The sequence below is a fragment of the Akebia trifoliata genome, chromosome 14, assembly GCF_017979445.1.
Source record: "Akebia trifoliata isolate Shusen 1 chromosome 14, ASM1797944v1, whole genome shotgun sequence".
NCBI classification, from domain to species: Eukaryota; Viridiplantae; Streptophyta; class Magnoliopsida; order Ranunculales; family Lardizabalaceae; genus Akebia; species Akebia trifoliata.
The window spans coordinates 4,784,805-4,795,633 of NC_141388.1; the positions used below are offsets into that span (position 1 = coordinate 4,784,805).

Genomic DNA, 10,829 nt, shown 5'->3' on the forward strand with positions numbered 1-10,829 from the left:
AACCCAGTAAGAAAAAGAGAGATTTTTCACACTTTCTCAAGTTAGATTAGTTAATTAGTAATTTTTTTTTTAATATTTGTTTTGTAAAAATCTAACAACTCAGTCGTCTTGAACTCTAAATTTGCAATATTGAATGTAACCACCTTGATGATGTGGTATGCCCTCAACTGTTGGCATTAATTATAGAGAGCTACAGAAAAACGGGTTACACAGTAACTGTATCGATATGTGGTTCATCCTTGGTGAACTTACTTACCAAAATTCATAGTGTTTGATAATTTGTATCCATTAGATATAATCTCTTGAAAAAGAATATAAATCTTTCTATTAGAAATCATTTTGCTATTATCAATATTGGATTCACATCACCAAGCAAACTGATCTTTTATGGGTAGATTCACCAAAGGATGGACCACATATCTATAAGGTGGGTAACAAAATGCCATGTGGTATAAAATGGGGTTGCACCTGACCTTAGTTAGGAACATGACACCTGACTAGAGCCCTACCAAAAAGAAAACGACTTCTCTGCAAGTCTGACTTGTTTTAAGATCTAAAACGTACCATGTCGATGATTAATCCTGATCCATGAAATAATGTCTTTTAGAATCAATTCGTCTAAAAATCAAACCAATAAACATACAGAGAATAGAAACAAAATGATCGACTTCTTTGGGAGTCAGACTTGTTTTAAGATCTAAAACATGCCACGTCGATGATTGATCCTGATCCATGAAATAATGTCTTTTAGAATCAATTCTTCTAGAAATCAAACCAATAAGCATACAGAGAATAGATAGAAAACGACTTCTTTGGGAGTCTGACTTGTTTTAAGATCTAAAACGTGCCATGTCGATAATTAATCCTGATCCATGAAATATTGTCTTTTAGAATCAATTCTTCTAAAAATCGAACCAATAATCATACAGAGAATATGCATGTCAAATTGGTCGGACCACAATGGTAACTTGGTTCAATTTGGTCTAATAAAACACTATAAACAATGGTCTAAATAACAAATAAACCCTTTTGATACATGTGCCTTTGCACATACCACCTTTGGTATTTATTAAAGAGAGATTTACCCAGCAGACCTAACCATTGCACATTTATTACAAAAACTTCCTTGGAGTTCTGACAACTCCAAGAAAACCTAACTTTATGAAATTTTTTACCTATAAAACCTTACTTTATCAAGTTCACTAACAAGGAAACCTTGAAGTGGGGACATCATAAAATTCAAATTGAAGCGTTAATTTGTTACTCAACACACCTTGGAGTAGATACAAATCATGTGCATACAAAAACATGATCAGATGGCACAGGGCTATAAAGGAAAATATTCTAAGAACTTCGACAAAAATTCAATACAATTAAGTTAGTTTTCACCATTGAATTTTAGATTTACATTTGGAAATTCAGTAGCCATCCATTTTCAACAGCTTGAATCAAGCTCAAATTTTAGATGATGTTTGATGAAATCTTATTAAACTAGTCATCCTAGTCAGGGGCGGATTTACAGTGGGGGCAGTGGGGGCAATTGCCCCACAAGAATTTCTAAAATCAATAGGGAAGTACTAATAATATTTTAAAAAAATTTAACATTCTACTGCTTTGCCTCCACAGAAGTTTTGAAAATTTTTCTATCTGTAATTTGCCCCCACAAAATTTTTTAACATTCTACTGCTTTGCCCCATAGAAAATCAGAAAATTTTTCTATTTGTAATTTGCCCCCACAAGAACAATAAGCTGGCTCCACCCCCTGATCTTAGTCTGATTCATAAAGTAAAAGTCTCTTCGATTACAAATTGATAAAATAAGGGACTTTTTGTAATAAAATTGCAACAGATAGGTCTACCCGGTAAATCTCTCTTATTAAAAAACTTTAAAATATGTATGATTTACCTTAAATTACCGTTCATAAAGAGTAGTGCTGGGGTGACACAGGATTTACTGTAATTCTCACAATTCTAACGTGGAGATGCATACATAACCGTAGATGATTTTTACTTGTATCGCATGATATACTTTAAGAGTCGTGAAGAATGCATGTGGTTGGGTACGCGTACATTATCCTAAGCATTTGTTTGATTGAGTATTATTCATGAAGGAGTATTTGTAGTCAAATTGACCAAGAGTTTCTCTACTAAGATTAAGAACTTTTTTTTTCACTTGAGATGAGAGAATCCATGGAGATTGAAGAGCTCAAGGGAAGCGCTGTTGCAGGGTTGTCTCCAAATACTCTCAGTGACCTCTTCAAGAGATTTGACGAAGACACACAAAAGGATAAGAACGAAGACAAGACTCTACTACCTCAACATGTTTTCCAACAAACTTCTCTTCCTTTCGTTCTCTCCTTTTGTAATTTGACGTATGCCATCATAGACAATAAGAAGAAGAAGAAGAAGACACTAATATTGAATGATGTCTCTGGTCAAGCGAGAAGCGGAGAGATCCTAGCCATCCTTGGCACCAGTGGATCGGGGAAATCTACATTGATCGATGCTCTCGCCAATCGAATAGCCAAGGGCAGCTTGAAAGGATCCATAACTCTTAATGGAAAACCAATAGTGGAATCTGGGCTTCTCAAGGTGATCTCTGGGTATGTCATGCAAGACGATCTTCTCTTCCCAATGCTAACAGTTGAAGAGACGATCATGTTCTCGGCCGAGTTAAGATTGCCTCACTCACTCTCCAAATCCAAGAAGAAAGCAAGGGTTAGTGCCCTGATTGATCAACTAGGATTAAGGAGCGTGGCCAAGACAATGATTGGAGACGAAGGTCATAGAGGGGTATCTGGTGGAGAACGTCATCGTGTCTCTATAGGAATCGAAATAATTCATGATCCGATCATCTTGTTTCTCGATGAACCAACGTCAGGGCTCGATTGCACCAACGCTTTCTTGGTGGTGGAGGTCCTTAAAAGGATTGCTCAAAGTGGGAGTATCGTTATCATGTCGATTCATCAACCTAGTTATAGAATTCTTGGCCTACTCAATCGATTGCTCTTTCTCTCATGTGGGCAGATTGTTTACAGTGGATTACCATCGAGTCTCCCACTTTTCTTCGCTGAGTTTGGGCATTCTATTCCAGAAAATGAGAATTGGGTTGAATTTGCATTGGATTTAATTCACAAGCTCGAGGAATCACCTAGTGGAACGGAAAGCTTGGTTGAATTCAGTAAGTCATGGCAGACCATCAACCAACCTCACACACTGGATTCCAATCTTTTGAAGATCTCTTTGAAAGATGCAATTAGCGTGAGTATGTCGAACGGAAAACTAGTATCGGGGGCTCTGACCAATAACGCAAGCCCTACATCCAGCATCGCTACATTTGCTAATCCTTTCTGGAACGAGATCTTTGTGTTGTCGAAGCGATCGATAACTAATTCGAGGAGAATGCCTGAACTGATCCGAAACCGATTGGGGCCAGTTATGGTTACAAGTTTCATGTTAGCTTTAGTTTTTCGACAGCTTGATAATTCTCTCAAAGGTGTAAAAGAACGATTAGGGTTTTACGGACTCGCCATGTGTACAATCTTTTACTTCTGTACTGATGCCCTCCCAGTTTTCATCCTAGAGCGATATATTTTCATGCGAGAGACAGCTAATAACGCTTATCGTCGATCATCTTACGTTCTATCAACCACAATCGTAGTCATACCATCTTTAATCTTTCTCTCCACCGCTTTCGCAGCAACAACATTTTGGGCAGTAGGCCTTGGTGGTGGCATCTCGGGGTTCATCTTCTTCGCTTTTATAATCTTTGCTTTGTTTTGGGCGGGAAATTCTTTCGTCACATTCCTATCTGCAATAGTATCTGATCTTATGATAGGTTTTACAGTGGTTGTCGCAATCGTTGGTTACTTCCTTCTCTTTAGTGGGATTTCGGTCAATAGTGATCGAATTCCACATTACTTGATATGGTTACATTACACATCCTTGATGAAGTACTCTTACCAAGCTGTATTGCAGAATGAATTCGAAAATGAGAGAAAATGTTTTATGAGAGGGACTCAGATGTTCGATAACACGGAGCTTGGAATTGTTCCCGTTGCCATGAAGATTAATTTGTTGAAGAAAATAAGTAATTCATTGGGAATGAACATTACAAGCGAGAGCTGCCTCACAACGGGATTGGATATCTTGGGACGACAAGGAATAAGAAATAATCTAAGCAAATGGGATTGCTTGTGGATTACATTGGCTTGGGGTTTCTTTTTTAGAATTCTATTCTACTTTTCTTTGTTGTTAGGGAGCAAAAACAAGAGGAGGTAGATTCATACTGGATGTAAGAATAATAACTTCAGGTACTCCTTTAGGATTGTACATTTTTTTGCTGTTATATATAAATCTTAAACTTCATGTGTGGATTCTATTAACTTTATGAAATCAAATGGGTTTATTTAATAATAGTAAGCCATCTTTTCTGTTTTTGATGCTTGGCTTTTCCTATTTGAATTTTCAACTTTTCATGTCACAGATTCATAATAGTTTATATATTTTATCTATATATGTGGAATACCTCCATAGATTCAAAAAATTTAGTATCATCTCCCTTGACTTTCATTATGTCTTGTTGGATGCATTTTCTCATCTCCTAATTAAAATGTTTGATGGAGACAAAAGGAAATTAAAAATGGTTACTAACTTAGTAAGATTTCGATTCTTACTAATTAAGGGTCGTTGCAGCATCCAAAAACATGATCCGAGTCCAATGGGTTGTGGAGTACAAAATTTTATAAACTTTGAAAATAAAAATTCCAATATATATATTTCCCCGTTGAGTTTTAAATTTAAATTTACGACTTGGATAAAAGTTCAGCAGTTGTACATTTTAAAAACCTTGGATCAAGTCCAAAATAATTGTGTTTTTTATTTTTTAGATGAGTTTTTCACGAAATCTAGAAGGCTGTGGTGTTTAATTGTTAATGTGGTTATCAATTTGGGCTGAAGGACACTTAGTTACTAAGATTTAAAATCTTACTAGTAAGGAAAGTATTTTTCGTTAAAATACAGATTTCCTAAGGATCCATACATGTTTCCCAGGGGTCCATATGAATTCTAGGCTCCATGCTCCCATCTCAACGGTTCCTTTGATGGACATCTCTAACAATTTTCGCAAATGAATGCTATCCTCACTAACCGGTTGACATCAACCTGGCCGTTCGGATGGCAAGGATTCCCAAGAAAAAAATTTCTCCCTAATTAAGAAAACACAATGTGGAAAAGGCTCAAATTTGACGGACCAAGGGATCGAATTGGGGTCAAATTTTTCAATGTCAAATTTTTTTTTTCAATGGGCTGAAATCATAAAATTAATGAATGATAGGAGAAATTTGGCGCCTCTAAGCCATCAAGAATTTCGACAACCCTAGACCATCATTCAGTTTCTAAAATTTGTTGGCCTTGGCCATCAAATTTTTCAGTTTTCACGTAGTGAAAAGTGTATTAATCTCTAGAAGATTGTAACTAATCTCAATGAAATGTGTTTATTATCCTCAAATCCTAACTCTCAGGTAGATGGACAGCCTTAACTGTGGGTGGAGGCTAGAAAAGTCCCTGTTTGAACTAGTATTTCCTGTAGATCAAAAATTGATCCCTGATCTTCATTGGTCGTGAATCCTGACCATAGTAGCAAAGTTTGGATTCAATAATTATTCAGTAGGATTCAATTCGATTAATTTGGATAAATATGGGAAAGTTTCATACTAAAAAATGGGGGAAAAAATAAGATTTTTATGGTGAAGGATAAAATGTTACCATGCTCCACAATTCCTCAGGAATAATCGAGTAATTCATCAATTCACCAATTTAATTGGTTAAACCTCTAATTTGAAGAATTTTAGGAATTTAAAAAAAAAAATTGGAGAACTTTGTGACTATGATCTTGGCATGTCGAGGACTTTCCTTATAAATGTAATTAAAAAAAAGTGCAGTGGCCCAGAATCATCAGCCCAATTTTTGGCTCAAGATTTTGAGTCGATTGAGACGTGGGCCTTTCCTTCAAGGCTTGCCCAAAAGAAGCCTGTAGCAAAAAACCCAAAACAGGCCCGACCCAAACACTAACCTAAACCAATGATACCGGTCCAATTAACCTGAACCAATAACCATGTGGTATACACTTTGGATCCAACTCAAAAAAATCCGGCTCATCCTTAAGTAGACGTTAGACCTACAGATCAAAAATCAAAACAAATGTTTAAAGGGCTGCTTTAATCTTATCCTTCAAGAGGCCCTATGAGGCATTATTTCAGGCCCACTGACCTATGAATGTTGGTTTTGCGCAATGCACCAACCAAATATAAGGATTCTTCCCAACTTTAAACCTTGTGAGGGAAGAGAAATTAAAACGAAATCAATCACAAAGTATACCATGATTCGGCAAATTGCCTACGTCCACGGGAGAGAGAGAAAAGGCTCTCTATCACTTCAGAAAAGTCCCTCTTGACTTTTGAATTAACCTCATAAAGCCAAAGCCCAACATGAAAATACTAAATATCTCACAAGAGTTACATTTTTCTTGGAAATCCTATGGGCTATTCTTCCACATCATACATCTTTACTATTATATATAATGAGATAAGGCCAAGTAGAAGTGGTTCTACACAAAAATTTGAGTGATCATAAATGCCCCTATTTTTATTTTTAAATTTAATATAATCAGGGTCATTTTGTTATAATTAAAAAGAAAAAAAACTAAGAAAATTGCAACCAACTACAGTATAATTTTAAGTTGCTTTGTTTTCAAAATTACAAAAGTATCATTTAAAAAATAATAATAATTGTTCTTAACCCTAATAGGTGTACCTCACGGGAAATGTTTTTGTGATGTTGTTCAACCAATTTCATCCTTTTCTGCTCCTATCATCTAGGTATTACCAAAAAAGATAATCGAAATCGCAAGGACCTTCTCTTGGTATCACTGCCATAACTATGGAGTGCAATTGATGGAAGATGGAGATGGTCAAGAGAAAGTCATAGTGCAATCCTTTTTTTTCTCAATTGATTAAGAAGAAAAAAAAAGGTAGTGTGACCGAACAAGACAAAGAACATATGTATGCAATACAAAGAAGATTTTTGTAGTCGACAAGACTTTAATTGGTACAAGATGATCTACAACTAGTCGCCTAGTCAGTCCCTATTACAATTTTAGAAAAATATTTCTAAAATTCTAGATTAAGAAAAGAGGCAAATAAAAAAACATCATTTCCTTTAATTTTTTAACTCAAAATCTTTTATATTTTCTTAGTTTCTTGATTACTGTACATATCGCCAAATTTAGGGATTGCACTCACATTATATGTCCACTATTTTCCCATTTGTCAAAGGAGGCCCATTTTTTTACAAGGTTCCTAAGATGATTATTCAGTATCGAATTGAAAAATCCATGACAGAATCAAAATTGAAGAGGTTAGACTGCTCTAATATTTTGGCGAACCCTCTTTTTTGCATTGATGTTTTTTCATAATAGGGCATCCATGACGATGATATATATATATATGATGAGATGACAATGGCAATGGTGAAGATATGGCATTGATGTTTTTTCATTTTTTTAATCTAAAAGAGAAGATCCATGTCTTATGGCAGAACCAGGATTTTGCCTATGAGGGGTGGGGACTAAGAGTGGAAAATAAAATTTGAAAGAATTAAAAATGAAAAAATAAATTTGTGAAGCAAATTAAGAGTAGAACAAGAAATTGTGGGGGTAATAGCTAGTGACAGATTTGTTTTATCCACCACTAATATCTGTCACAAATAACTCATTATTCCATTGACTTTGAAAATTCAATGTCATCTTTTTGTGAGAAAAAAAATGCATTCCAGATTTTTTTTTGTTTTTTGCTTTTTTTGATATCGAAGGGTATCCAGGCCAGCTTACGTGCATCAGACTAGTCCCTACGCCCCGCACCCAAGTTTTGCCATCACGTGTTAATCTACACACGTGCGACAATGCGCGACCACCAAGATTTTTTATGGGTAGTGAGATTCGAATTTGAGATCAAAGAAGGTACAGACTCCTTGACCCCAAGTCGGTACCATTCCAAATATTTACAAATAGAGTCATGATACATCAATGTGCTAAAATAGGCGGTTTGTATACGAATGGGGTATAAAACCATTGATCTTTTTTTTTGGGATACACAAGGAAAAAGATCTACGAATTATTTATAGAAAAGTCCTTCCACGAGAGTCCTTTAAATAATTTTTCCTTGTGTGGGGAAGCAGATCCTTATTTTCAGGGGCAAATGGCTTTAATAAGATTTTAAAATAAATAAAAAGACCTTTTTTTAAGTCTGAGCGAAAAAACCAAAAAAACATATGATCTATGAAAGAAACAATAATTTGTCAAATTGGTCATGCCAATGCGTGCTCAATTTGGTTTCTCGATTTATTTATATTTATTAGAAAATTTAAAACACCATTAAAGACTACATCGACATCGAGAAAAAATAAAAATAAAAACAAACACAGAAATCCAAGAGAAAAGAAGTAAACTACCACTATTGGTTCTTCCAAACTTCTACTCTTCTCAATTCTAAGTCTTTCCACAAATCTTGAGCAATTTTTCAACCAACACATCAATTTCTTCCTCTCCTTTGTTTACAATTAACTTACTCATCTCCTTTGTCTTCCTCCTCACTTCCTCTCCTTCCTTCTCTATCACCACCAAATCAATCACCTTTGCCAAATCTCCTCTAGCAATCCCACCTCCTCCAAATTTGCTTCTCTTCACCTCTATTCCCACACCCAACTCCACCACCAACCTTGAATCAATAAAATTATCAATGTGCATTGGAAGACCAATAATAGGAACACCATACTTCAATGTTTCTATCACAGTACCCCATCCACAATGACAAACAAATCCACCAACACTACAATGCTTCAATATCTGAACTTGTGGAGCCCATCCTTCAACGACAAGTCCCCTGTCTCCAACCCTTTTCAAGAACCCTTCTGGAAGCAATTCATTAAGTGTAGTTTTATCTTCTGCAAGAAACCTAATAAACCATACAAAATTCACCTTACTATGCTCTAACTCATAAGCAAAGTCTTCAATCTCCTCCTTTGTCATGAAATACTCACTACCAAAGGAAACAAACACAACTGAAGATTTATCCTTCTTGTCAAGCCACTCCATCACTTCTGATTTTGTTTCCTTTTCATCACTTGCTGCTTCTCTTACCATAGGACCTGAAGGTAAAATTTCCATCCCCATTATCTCAGAGAGGTAATCTAAGTATTTGCCTTCAATTTCTCTAAAAGACCTAATCAAGACTAGGTTCAAAGAAGGATGTAGAGATTCAGTATTTCGATGATCAGAACTGAACATCTCGATGATCTTGTCTTGTTCATGTTGATGAAGATAAATGGCAGGATATGGGTACGGAACACCAGGCTTGCCTCCCATGTGCATAAGATAAGAAGTAGCAGATGCAGCACAAGGTCCAAAAGCAATGGCTGGGATGTTGAAAGAAAAGGCGACGGCATGGGTCCAATTTTGCATCAAATCGTAGATTAATAAATCAGGTTTAAGGCGGATTAAGAGATTGGTGAAGTCAGGGCGTGAAAGGTCACATGCGTCTCTGAGATTGTTCATGAGATGCTTTGGGAGGGATTTGGTGGAGTGTAAGTGAGGTGGGAGTTCTGGGGTCGAGGGAAGATGATGATCTATAAGTTCTAGATTAGGGAGGGGGGTTTCACCAATTTGTTGTCTGATGAAAACTAAATTAATGGGTGTGGAACTGAGATATATGTAGAAGTTTCTTTCTGCGAGTTTCTTGGCTACTTCAAATAGAGGAGCTATGTGACCATGAGCTAACCATGGAAACATTAGAATACGAAGCCTGGGCTCTTTGTTCTCCATTAAACCAGCTTTTGTTTCTCTGTGTCTCAGAGTTGGTTTTGATCTCCTTTTTGTGGTGGTAAGTGGTAACTGATGAGATATATATATATATGTGGAGGAGCTTAGGGTTCTTCTACTCTCAAAGAGTTAGGTACGGAGACACAGAACAGAAGCGAGTCCAACTTTCTTCAAAATTATGATACAACCCTCTTCATTATTTTAATTTATTTCACGCCTTACATTTTGTTGATATTTGCTCATCTCTTTAAAGACCACGTGTAATTCAAAGGAGAGAGTTGTATCGAAATTTTGACGCGGATGCCTGCTTTTTCTGAAACAAGCGCATAATGTCATCCACTTGGCAAAGTAAGCCAGCTACCTGCCACTCACTCACTCACTCTTGTTTTTAATTGTAAAGTAGCAAATCTTTATTTAACAGTAAAAGTTTATGAGTCATTAAATATGCTAAATTCTCTTCTCTCTCGCTATTAAGTGTCCGTGTCAGTCCCATTAGTATGTTTTAATCTTTATATTTTCGTAAAGTTTAACAAATATGTCAGTTTTCAATAAAAGGTCGGATTACGCTCAAAATTTTATCTTATATGGCCTAAAAGTTTCAGAATCGTTTGATGTTTTTGTGATCCTTATAAAAGAAAATATCGATCCATTCCAAAATTTCTAATCGAATCAAAAATGATTTATAAATTGATAATCTATTTTTATTCAACTTACAAAGTAAGATTAACTAACACTTTTAGAATTGAATGGTTTTTGTGAGGAAGATTTCCTTAAGTATATAGATTATTCTTACAAAAAATCAATCAATTTCAAAACTTTTAGTCTATATCATACAAAACACTTTGAATAGAAATTTGACTAAGAGTTTGGTAACCGAGTACTATCCTTCAACAAAAATTGATTAAAATTTATTATGGAAAATGTTGAACTGTCTCCATTGGACATTGCGACGCTAT

At 35.7% G+C, this 10,829-nt stretch overlaps 2 pseudogenes; one reads left to right on the top strand and one right to left on the bottom strand.

The window, feature by feature from the left end:
- The first annotated feature begins 2,087 nt into the window (after positions 1 to 2,087).
- On the top strand, positions 2,088 to 4,397 carry LOC147385698 (ABC transporter G family member 20 pseudogene; annotated as a pseudogene).
- Positions 4,398 to 8,544: 4,147 nt separating this feature from the next.
- Positions 8,545 to 9,876, bottom strand: LOC147385699 (beta-D-glucosyl crocetin beta-1,6-glucosyltransferase pseudogene; annotated as a pseudogene).
- Positions 9,877 to 10,829: the final 953 nt, after the last annotated feature.